Below are 12,526 nucleotides of genomic sequence, written 5' to 3' on the forward strand. Positions count from 1 at the left end.
GAACGTCAGCCTTCCTGCTCCTCTGATGCTGCTTGGCCTGCTGTGTTCATCCAGCTCTACACCTTGTTATCTCAGATTCTCCAGCATCTTCAGTTCCTACTATCTCTGTTGAATTGTTAAATCGTTTTGTGATAGGCATCACGATACATTGTTCCCATACATAATTATTCGATTATGCAACTGCATAAAAAGGAAAACAATTACTATAACGTAGTACGTATGCCAATGGTAGTAAAATTACCCAGCAGTCCTCGCGGTTGAGAATGTCCCTATCGTGGCAGCCTACCATAGAACAAGGTTCCGGTGCAAAGTCTGGAGCAAAGCCTGGATAGTGGAGCATGCGCATTGCGGGCGATGACGATGGCGATGTACAAGGTTTTGTTTCTCGTATACTGATTTTCTTGAATGATTTCGACATGAAAGGCTCGTTTGGGCGGTTGCAGCCAGATGTGAGGAGGAGGCTTCCTTAACATCTTGTGTCTTCCGTAAAACTTTGCAGGGCCGATGTTTGCAACGGAAATAGAATCAGAAACAGAAATTAGGAGTAGGAGGGGGCCTTTCTCGCCTGTTCCTCCATTCATTACGGTCAGGGCTCATCATCCACGTGTTCTATCCAGCCTAGAGTCAAAAGCATGGAAGCAGACCCTTTGATCCAACTCAGAAACAAAAACAGAAGTTGCTGGAAAAGCTCAGCAGGTCTAGCAGCATCTGTGAAGAATAAAATCAGAGTTAACATTTTGGATCCGGTGACGCTTCCTCAGAACTCCTTTGATCCAACTGTTTTGCCTATATTCCTCCAAACCTTTTCAATGCACGTAGTTATCCAAATGTTATCACTGTACCTGTATCCACCACTTCCTCTGGCAGGCCATTGTACACACAAAGCATCCTTTCTGTAAAAGAAGTTGCCCTCATGTCATTTTTAAATCTTTCACCTCTCACCTTAAAAATGTGCCTCCTACTTTTTAACTCCTCCTCTCTAAGGAAAGCTCCCTTGTTATTCACCTTATCTATGGCCCTCATGACTTTTTGAACTTCTGTAAGGTTACCCCTCAACCTCCAGGGAAAAAATTCCAGCCTATTTTTATAACTTAAACCCTACATTCCAGACTACATTCTGGAAATCGTTTCTGAACCATCTCCAATTTAATAATGTCCTACACACAGTATTCCAGAAGAGGTCCAGTTTTAGTGTTAGAGGGTGTGGTGGAATTCATTGAAGACGAAGTGGCAGCATGGGGTGTGTACAAGATGCAACAAGTAGCTGACTGATCATTGGAGTGGGGACCAGTTTTCAGTGACAAAGGCCTTCTGCCTGCCAACAACTATGTGATTGCTAGCACTTCACCTGCTAAAGAAGCAGCATTCCGAAAACTTGTGATTTCAGATAAGCCTGTTGGACTATAAACTGATGTCATGTGACTTCTGATTTTGCCCAACCCAATCCAATACCAGCATCTCCACATCATTGCTAGCTGAATAGATTGTGAGTGTGAATGATTATAGCCAGAAACCATCAGACCTCTGGAAATTAAGGTGGAGTCCTTTTCTCTTCAATAAAAGCTAACTAATGCCTGGAGAAAGCCAGTTTATTTTCCCTTACTAGCTGCCAGCTGTTGCTTTTAACCAGAATTTGTAAACCAGTTTATGTTTCATAAGTGGAAATGGAAAACATATGAGGGGACAGAGGGAGAGAGAGATATCGACAAACAGCAAATCCTGATGAACAAAATTATCATCTCACTGAATCACATAGACAGGGATCATTGAACCAGTTTGCACAAATTTCTTAGTTAAGTTATGACATAGAAAGCTGGAGGTCACATTAACTTTCGTTTATTTGTCAAATGTTAATACACCATTTTTTGAATGACTGTTACATCTTTGACTCCATTCTATCAACTCTACACTTTGCCCACCAAGTCTCTTCTCTCTTGTAAGTGTTCTGTTTTTCTCAAATATTATTGTTTTCTCATAAACAATAGTCACCAACATCATAAACTTACGTGCAGAATAATGTAACTTACAACACAGACTGAGACCATTCAGTTCATCAAGCTTGCACTGTTGCACAATAATTACCTTAGAGTAAAATCTCCCAAGGAGTTTTACAAGGTCCAGTTGAGTAAGGGATATATTTGGCCAGTTAACTGAAACTGTCTCAGATTTAACCCACCATTATCAATGGCAGGAAATGATTCTGGCCAAGGTATCATGGAATGAATCTCACAGGTAAAGGAAACATTTTGGATTCATTATAACACATTACTTCTTCATATTCCATTACAGGAATTCTAAGGCACAGGAAGTAGTTGAGGCCAAAACACTGAAAGTCTTCCAAAGGGGGTTAGATATAGTTCTAAGGATGAAAGGGATCAAAGGGTATGGAGAGAATGCAGGAACAGGGGACTGAGTTGGATGATCAGCCATGATTATGTTGGAAGGTGTTGCAGGCACAATAGGCCAAATGGCCTAATCCTGCTCCTATTTTCTATGTTTTGAGAAGGTGATGCTGAGCTGCCTTTCTGACCTGCTGTGGTCCACTTGGTGGTGGGACATTTGACCCAGTGACATTGAAAGAATGATGATGATATATTTCCATACCAGGATGGTGAGTGCCTTGGTGGGCAACCTGAAAGACCTGGTGTCCCATGTATCAGCTGCCCTTGTCTTTTCAGGTGGGAGAGTCTGTGGGCCCAGTCGCTACTGTTGGACGAGCCTTGATGAGTTACTTGAGGACATCTTGTAGATTGTATACACTGTGCATCGGTATTAAAGGGAGTGAATGTCGAAGGTGTTAGTTTTGGTAACAATCAAGCGGGCTGCTTTGTCTTGGATAGTGTGAAGCTTCTCGATTGTTGTTGCAGCTGCACCCGTCCAGGCAATTGAGAAGAATTCCATCATATTCCTGCCCTATGCCTTCGAGAATGAAAGCTATGGGAGTCAGAGTGTAATTCACCCAATTCCACCTGCTCTTGCAGCCACAATATTTATTAAACTGTTCCAGTTAATGGATGAGTCTTTGGTAACTCCCAGGGAATTTCTTTTTTCTTCATTTTTTGGGATGTGGGCTTCATTGGCAAGGCCAGCATTTGTTCCTCATCCACAATTGCCCTCAAACTGAGTCACTTACCTGTTCATTCCAGAGGGCAATGAGAGCAATTCACATTGCTGTGGGTTTGGAGTCACATGTATGACAGACCACATAAGGACGGCAGATTTCCTTCTCTGAAGGACATTAGAGAACCAGATCGGTTTTTACAACAATTGATAGGAACATTGGGAATTAAGGTGACATGTTTCCAGCTCTCAGTTAGCCCGGAATTTCCTCAATATTACTCCATTACTGAATTTTTCCTTAATAATAAATATTTGACACTTTAACAGAATTCAAAGGGATTTGTTTTTTTGAAACACGTTGTATTTCATAGACATTCACTCTCATGAGTAAGTTCCACATTCAGATGGACCATGGCTGATCTGTACATCAGCGGCATTTAAACTAAAGGTTAAATTAGTTTCTGGTGTAACTCAATAAGATGTGACTGATTGAAGACTCTTGGTCTGTACTCGATGTCATTTAGAAAGATTGTGGGGAAGTGCGATCTGATTGAAACTTACAGAATATTGAGAGGCCCGGATGGAGTGGATGTGGAAAAGAGGTTTCCACTAGTAGGAGAGACTAGGACCCGAAGGCACAGCCTCAGAGTGAAAGGACAATCTTTTAGAACTGAGATGAGGAGGAATTTCTTTAGCCAGAGGGTGGTGAACTTGTGGAACCTATTGCCACAGAACACTGCAGAGACCAAGTCATTGAGCGTATTGAAGGCATAGATAGATAGCTGCTTAGGTCATATACAGATTAAAGGTCCTGGGGAGAAGGCAGAAGAATGGGGCTGAGAAACATTTCAGTCTGATCAAATTGTAGAGTAGACTCAATGGGCTGAATGGCCTAATTCTGCTGCTATATCTTATGGTTTTATGCTCTTGAGGTTTTGATTGGGAAATTCCAAACTCTCAGCTCGAATCTTTGGTACATCATGTCCTACGACACTCTGCAGCTCCTGTTCCGCTCAGTAACACTCTCACCACCACCTCTGATGTCCTTATCTGAGCTAAACCCTTCTCACACCCACACTGCTATACACCTCATTCATTCCTTTGGTCCAAGAGACACAGACCGAGGGAGAAGGGAACATGAGTAGGCCATTCAGCCCATCAAACCTGTTCCACCACTCAGTTTAATGATGGATAATTAATGATCTCAATGGCACTTTGAAACACTATTTCCAAATCCCTTGATGTAAATAATATCCAGGAAAGCTCTCTATCTCAGTCTTGAACATTCCCAATGACTCAGTCTCCACAGCTCTCTGGGGACTGCAGGTTATTGGAATTTCAGCGAAGTCTTTGACAAATTTGACTCTGATAAATGTTAGGTGAGGCACTTTGGAAGAAGTAACAAGACATGGGAGTACGCAATAAATGGTAAGAAATAAGGAAGCTCAGAGGAACAGAGGGATGGAGTGATTGTAAATGCAGGTTTTGTTGTCAGATGCAGATTACTGACTGTGCTTTGTCTTTTAAAGTGATCTTTATTTTCAATTTCCAGGTGCAGTGTTGAATCCAGGGCTAGTTCAATTTTCAACAGTTCAAAGCAAAGAGAGTGTCAGAAAGTGAGATGACAGTGCACCAGGATGAACACCAAGCTGCAAGAAGTGAATGTTCATTGGTAACAACAGCCCCTGGGAAAAGAAAGGAAAAATTGATAACTCGTTCCAGAAATAATTCACCAGGAAACTCTTCCAGCTTTCCTGTTTCATTTCAACCTTCCAGAGAACTCTCCAAGAACAGCTTCTTTCTGACCATCACAAACATGCAGCCCAGTGACACTGCCATCTCTACTTGCAATTTGTGGGGCTGCACCCAAACAATTACTGCCCCTCAGGCTGATCTATGAGGCCATAAGATGCAGGAGCAGAATTAAGCCATTCAGACCCTGCTCTGCAATTCGATCATGGCTGATATGTTTCTCACTCCATCCTCCTGACTACTCACAATAACTCTTGATCCCTTTAATAGTCAAGAACCTAACTATCTCTGCCTTCACAGCCCTCTGCAGCAATGACTTCCACAGATTCACCACCCTCTGGCTGAAGAAATTCCTCCTGATCTCAGTTCTAACGGGTCCTCCCTTCAGTCTGAGGCTGTGCCCTTGGGTCCTAGTCTCTCCTACTAGTGGAAACGTTTTCTCCATGTCCACTTTATCCAGGCCTCTAAATATTCTTTAATTTCTGTTATGTCTCCACCCACATCCGCCTCCCCACCATCCTTCTAAACTCCATCAAATACAGATCCAAACTCTTCAGCCACTCTTCATATGACAAGCCTTCCATCCCCAGAATCATTCTTGTTAACCTTCTCTGGGCCCCCTCCAAGGCAAGCACATCGTTCCTTAGATACAGGACTCAAAACTGCTTGCAATATTCCAAATGTAGTCTGACCACAGCTTCAGCAGTACATTCCTGCTCTTGTATTCTAGCCCCCTTGTTGAATTTGACTATTGCATTTGCCTCCTAACTGCCAAATTAACCTGCATGTTAACTTTAAAAGAACACCAAGCTAGGACTCGTGTCCCTTTGTGCTTCAGGTTTCCAAATCCTTTCCCCATTTAGAAAATAATTCATGCCTTTATTCTTAACAAAATGTGTAATCTCATATTTTCTCACATTGTATTCCATTTGCCACTTCTTTGCCCAGCACCTTCCCCTTAATTATGGCCACTACACTCACCTCTGCCCCCTTGACTCTCATGAAGTTGTGACCTGTTGCTGATGTCTTCTACCGTGAAAACTGATGCAAAATATCTAATCCCCTTTTCCACATTTTGGAAAATTAAATGATAATGCTGTGCTGCTTCTCCCAGCTTACAGCAGAAACTGAAACATGAGAATTCAGTACAGAAAGTTGGAATAGAGCTGGTCTGAGGCAACAGATGAGCTCCTCCGTGCCTGCTTGGAGTCGGTGGACTGGTCCATATTCAAGAAGTCAGAGGCCAAGCTAAATGAGTCTGTCACCACTGTCACTGACTTCATCAGTAAGTGTGTGGAGGACTGCATACCATAGAAGTTAATCAGAGTTTTCCCCAACTGGAAACCATGGATGAACCGGGAGATCTACTTCCTCCTGAAGTCCAGGTCTGAAGCATTCAAGTTGAGTGACCTGACCAATACCTGGAAATCCAGGTACGACCTTTGCAAAGCCATCAGGATGCCAAGGGACAATACCAAATTAAACTACAGTCTCAGACTAACCATAGAAACACATCGATTGTGGTAACCCCAGCCAGCTCAATGCATTCTATGCTCATTTTGAATAGAAAGTCAGCAAAATGATGTCACCTGCTCTGACAGCCTTGAGTACACCTGTACCCACAGTCAAAGCCGCAGATGTCAGATTGGCCTTCCAGAGGGTGAACCCATGGATAGCAACAGGCCCAGATGGAGCCCCTAGCCATGCACTCAAATCCTGCATGGACCAGGTGGCAAGAGTATTCACTGACATCTTTAACCTCTACTTACTCCAATGTGAGGTTCCAAACTGCTTCAAGAAGACCATTATCATCCCGATGCCAAAGACAAATCAGGCAGCGTACCTTAATGACTACTGTCTGATGGCTCTGATATCCATCATTAGGAAGTGCTTCAAGAGGTTAGTAATGGCATACAACAGCTCCAGCCTCCCAGACTGCCTTGATCCACTACAGTTTGCCTACCATCACAAAAGGACCACAGCAGACACCACCTCCCTGTCCCTACATTTGTCCCTGGAATATGTGGATAACAAAGACACCTGCATCCAACTCCTATTTATCGTCTTTAGCTCCGCCTTCATCACCATAATTCCAACCAAACTCATTTCCAGATTCCATGACCTAGGACTCTGCTCCTTACTCTGCAGCTGGATCCTTGACTTCCTGACCCAGATACCGCAATCAGTAAGGATAGGTGACACATTTTCCACAATAATCCTCAACACCGGTATCTCGTAACCCTGGAAAGCTTTACTGTGTTACAGGCACTATACAGCTGCACGTTGTTGTTGTCTAATTAGATTTGAGCCAGTCCACATATCAGCTTCTACATTTTGATCTAATATGAGTTTCAATTGTTGCAGATAGAGACTGGTAAATGACATCATAGACAACAGTGCACAATAGTTGCTGCCTGTGGTTTGGGCACATTTTCTTCCTTTCTGTTTTTTTGACAATTATTTTTGACAGAGTATATTCGGCAGGTGTCTTAAATTGTCCTTTATTTCACTGATGTAACCAATTGCTGAATAAAAGTCTAATTATCTGAACATTAAACTGTGTTTCTCTGTTCTCGAGCTAATTAATTTAAAAGGATTGCCAGGAGCTGCTAGCAGCTTGTTCATATTTGAGGTGACAAAGTTTTCACTTCTCACATCACCCTAACTTGCTGTGTATTCATGTGTTATCAATAACTGCCTTATGATGAACAGCAATAGAAATGGCAAATGGTTCCAGCCACTTGTTTGAGAGAAGCTGCTGCCCTTGAGACGTATAAACAATGTCAGGATCAGGGTTCTGTAGCTCACTGGCAGTGTCTCTAACTGTAGACCACAAGGTCCAGGATCAAGTCCCACCCTGTGGTACAACACAGACCCACAAGCTGCTGAGAAATAATTTCAATGGTATAAGGGCTGGCTCTGTATTTAACTAATGCTGTGTTCTGCTTGGTGACCTCCGGCTAAGACCACAATGAATGGCCATCTGTAATTCACACATTGTGATCCCTGGGTCTATTTTCAGCGGTTCTTCAATTAAATCAATCCTGATTCTCCAATCCTCTCCCCTTTCAGACTCTGCTTCGGACCTACCATTTGATCAAGTTTCTGAAACAGAGTCACAGTGGACTGGAAACATTAACTCTGTTTCTCTCTCTGCAATGCTGCCAGACCTGCTCAGTTTCTCCAGCAATTTCTACTTTTTGAACAGGTTTCTGGGTTCTTTGTCTTGAGGTCTCATTCCTAGTTTGGTGATAAAATTTGTTCATTCCCTCACTTGTGAAAAGTTATGGCATCATTTTACTGAGTACTCACTGCTATATAAATGCCAGTTGTTGTTATTAAGAGGAGGGGATTTTGGCCCAGTGTTTTTAAATAAGTGTTTTGACCATATACAGGGCGGTAGCAAATTTGTGCCTTCTTGAGATTTAAGTGCCTGATTGTGAAGAACTTGCACTGAAAAAATAATTACCGTCACTCCTGAAATAAAACTCGTTGAGTCAAGTTTAGAAAATCCAGCCAGTAATATCCTCCGTCGGGAGAGAGCAGCCATTGGTTTATTGTCACTGCTTTCCTTTTATCTTCCTTAACTCCTGAGAAATGAGACATTAAAGAAGTTGCAGTTTCCTGGGACACTGTGTTATGATGTATTAACTAGACGTACAATAAACTGTGTGGATAAACAGTGTTGTCGCTCTATTGAGATGATCAGTGGAACTCTATTTGCTGTGACCCTGTCCCTCTGTGTTGCTTTGGGTAAGTGTTTGCTTTGGAGAAGTTTAACTTGTTAGAAAAGACCTTTCCCGGGTTTGTGCTGCTCTGGAGTTTGTGTGAATTCTATAAGTTTGAACATTGAGAACTGGAGAGAAGTGTCAAAAGGGGAATTTATCACTGTCAGAAGATTGTTTGGTGCAGCTGACACAGAGCTCCACAGGTTTGGAACACAGACCAGAAAACTGAGACTAAATAATTATGGCCCCAGCACTGATCTCTGTGACCATCCAGTTGCTGCAGGTTTCCATTCTGAAAATGCCCCCTTTATCCTCATTCTCTGTCTTCCATTAGTTAGCCAATCCCCTATCCATACTCATACACTACCTTCAACACAATAGGACTCTTATTAAGCAGCCTAGTGTATGGGACCTTATCAAATACTGACTGAAAATCCCTAGATACTACATCCACTGCTTCCTCTTTTCCAAAAAGCAAAATACTGCAGATGATGGAAACTTGAAGCAAACACAGAGAATGCTGGAGAATCTCAGCAGGTCTGGCAGTGTCGGCAGAGAGAGAAACAGAGTGAAGATTTCATGTCTAATCTGAGTCTTCTTCACAAATCTTATGTTAACCTGTAATTGGGTCATTATTTCTGTTATATTGTTATATTGTGCATTCAATAAAGAGTCATTAACTTTGCCTTTTTAACATTATTTCCCCTGGTGACTGTATTCACTGCTGTTTTTCTGAGTTTGTATCCTCTGTTTATTCCTGTCCCACTCTGGGTATTGTTAGCCAAACAGCTGCCCTGTAATGCTGCTGTCTACTCTTGCTTTGTCACCCTCCAGACCCTTTCTCCTGAACACTGTCCTCTTCTAACTAATTTAAAACCGTCTCTACAGCCCCACAAGGACACTGGTCCCAGCATGGTTCAAGTGAAGTCCGTCCCAGATGGACAGCTCCCTTTTACTCCAGTACTGGTTCCAGTGACCCACGAACCAAAATCCATTCCACCCAGACCAAACTCTGAGCCATGTATTGAACTGCTTGACTGTACTTACCCAGTGCCAGTTTGCCTGTGGATCAGGCAGTAATCCAGAGATTCTTACCTTGGAGATTATGCTTTATAAATTAGCTCCAAACTGTTCAAAGTCTTTCAGTGAAACCTCCTTTCTCATGCCCCCAGTGTTGTTAGTCTCAGTGTGGACAATGATGACTTGACCCTTCTCCTCCCTCTCCAAGTTCTTCTCCAACCATAGAGAATCTCATCGACATGATAAATGAAACAACCCAAATAATTAATGTGGGATAAGAGAGTTCTTATTGGACAATCAAAGTAAGATAAATCTCTTCAAGGAAGAGTGAAAATTATTGCATGAATGACATAAAGCCAGCCTGAAAAACAAAAAGATGCCTTAAAACCTTAAATCAACAGTCTGCGTAGAGGAAAATGGTTTTTAGTTTAGAAATGTGTTATGTGTTGGCGCAGGCCTTTCCTGTGCTGTACCGTTCTTTGTTCTGTAAGGCCAACATCCCATTTTCCTTCTTCACTGCCTGCTGAACATACACATTTCCTTTCAGCAACTGGTGTATAAGGACACCCAGGTCTCATTGCATCCCCCTTTTCCTAATCTATCACCTTTCAGATAATAATCTATCTTCCTGTTTTTGTACCAAACTGGATAACCTCACATTTATCCACATTATCCTGCATCTGCCCACTCACTGAGCCTGTCCAATTCACACTGAAGGATCTCTGCATCCTCCCCACAGCTCACTCACCCACCCAGCTTTGTGTAATCTGCAAACTTGGAGATGTTATGTTTAATTTCCTCATCTAAATCATTAAAGTAAATTTTGAATAGCTGGAGTCCGAGCACTGAGATATCCCACTAGTCACTGACTGCCATTCAGAAAAAGACCCCCTTCATTCCTACTCTTTGTTTCTTATCTGTTAACCAGTTCACTATCTAAATCAGTAAGCTACCTAAATCCCATGTGTTTTAATTTTACATGCTAATCTGTTCTGTAGAGCTTTCTCAAAAGTCTTCAAAACTTCAAATAAATTACACCCCCACTACCAACTCTGTGAGTCGCATCAACAAAGAACTTCAGTGGAATTGGCAACCTTGATTTCCCTTTCATAAATCCCTGGTGACTCAGTTTTCCAAATGCTCTCTTAATTTTTTATATAAGGCACTCAAGCATTTTCCCTGCGACCATGTCAGACTGACTAGTCCATCATTCTGTTTTCTCTCTACCTCTACTTTTTAAATAGTGGGGTTACATTGCCTACCCTCCATCCTATAGGAACTGTTCCAGAGTCTGCAGAATCTTGGAAGATGCGGGAGATGTCAGAAAAATGGGATTAGAGAGCCTTGAGTGGTAGTTATTGTCAGTGTAGCCTTGATGGCCTGAATGGCCTTTTCTGCGATGTATGACTCAATAAATCTGTGACCAATGCATCCACTATTGCTAGAGAAACTTCCTTAAGTGCTTTGGATAGATATTATCAGACCCTGGGGATTTATCAGCCTTCAATCCCATCAATTTCTCTAATACCATTTGACTACTCATCCTGATTCCTTCAATTCCTCCCACTCACTAAAACCTGTATTCCCAAACATTTCTCAGATTTTGCTTGTGTCCTTTGTGAACACAGAAGTGAAGTTTTTATTTAGTTTGTCAGCCACTTCTTCAATTCCCACGACAAATTCCTTCATGGAGGTCCCTGACAGTCTTCAAAACTCTTTTTTATCACATTCTTACAGAAAATTTTCCAGTCAATTTTTGTGTTCCCCTCAAGCTTACTCTCATACATTATTTTCCGTTCCTTAAGCAATCATTAATTAATCACACTTTGGGGCTGTTGTTTCTCAGGTCAATTTGTTTGCCTCTATCTTGGATCTAATGCTATCTTGAATTTCCCAAGGAAGCCATGGTTTGGCCTCCTGTCCAGTTTTACTTTTGTAACAGATGACAGTAGCTGTGGTAAAGATCCTGTACCTAGGGAATGGAGGGTGAGACTCCCCATTTCACACCAGTCTAACCCTCAGGACCCTTCCCTGTGGAGAGGCCTCAATTTGCTGAGGCTGGAAAGGCTATATCTCTGTTGATCTTTGGGGAAACGCTATCCCTTTAAATGCTGCCTGGCTGCTGTTTCCAATGCAGCAGACCATTCCCATTCCAATCCTCACAACTGCTTCTGTATTGTGAGGAAGCCTCTCCCACAATGAATAGTCGAGGAAGAGAATTACAGTGTGTGACAAGTTAGCTTGTGTCAGACAGCGGTTCGACAGAGTGAGATCAACATGTCACTCTAACAGCAACATCTGCAGTGACTGATAGCCAGGATATCAATCAGGAAAAAATGATCACAACTGGTTCAGTCTGACAACCTGTTCCCCCTTTTTAATGTAGAACTCAGGCTGCTGGGACAGTCCCTTCAAATCCTGGCATGAGTTTAGAACAATCAGACTTATGTCCATTTATTGTTTTTTTTATTTAGAAGATGCAAATGCCACAGTCCTTCTCCAGTCTCCAAGCCCGCAACATGTCGCTGAGGGTCACACTGCCCGGTTACAGTGCACCGTGAGGTACACTGCAATGACACATACCAATGTTTACTGGTACCGGAAGCAACCAGGACATCAGACGGAGTGGATTTTGGTACATTACTCATTAAATTACACACAACTGTACTCAGGATTCACTGAGTAATTGCTGCCATCCAAAGAACCCTCCAGAAACAGCTTCATCTGACAATCACAAACATGCAGCCCAGTGACACTGGGGTCTATTGCTGCTCAGTGTGGGGAATGATCCATGGGAGAGGAAGCCAGCTCATTGTAGACAGTAAGTAGAGTTTACAATGACAATCTCCTCCAGCAATAACTTCTTGCTGTATGAATGAATTGGAGATCAGTTTGTGATCAAGAAGATTGAGGAGCTGATGGAGAATGATCTCGGGGATGGATTCACTGTTGGGAGGAAGCTGTGC

General features: G+C 42.4%; 1 pseudogene; it reads left to right on the forward strand.

Moving 5' to 3' along the window:
* LOC125484086 overlaps window positions 1-4,960 on the forward strand; it is a 63,915-nt pseudogene extending 58,955 nt beyond the window's left edge.
* The last annotated feature ends 7,566 nt before the right edge of the window (window positions 4,961-12,526 follow it).

The sequence above is a fragment of the Rhincodon typus genome, chromosome 9, assembly GCF_021869965.1.
Source record: "Rhincodon typus isolate 14 chromosome 9, sRhiTyp1.1, whole genome shotgun sequence".
NCBI classification, from domain to species: domain Eukaryota; kingdom Metazoa; phylum Chordata; class Chondrichthyes; order Orectolobiformes; family Rhincodontidae; genus Rhincodon; species Rhincodon typus.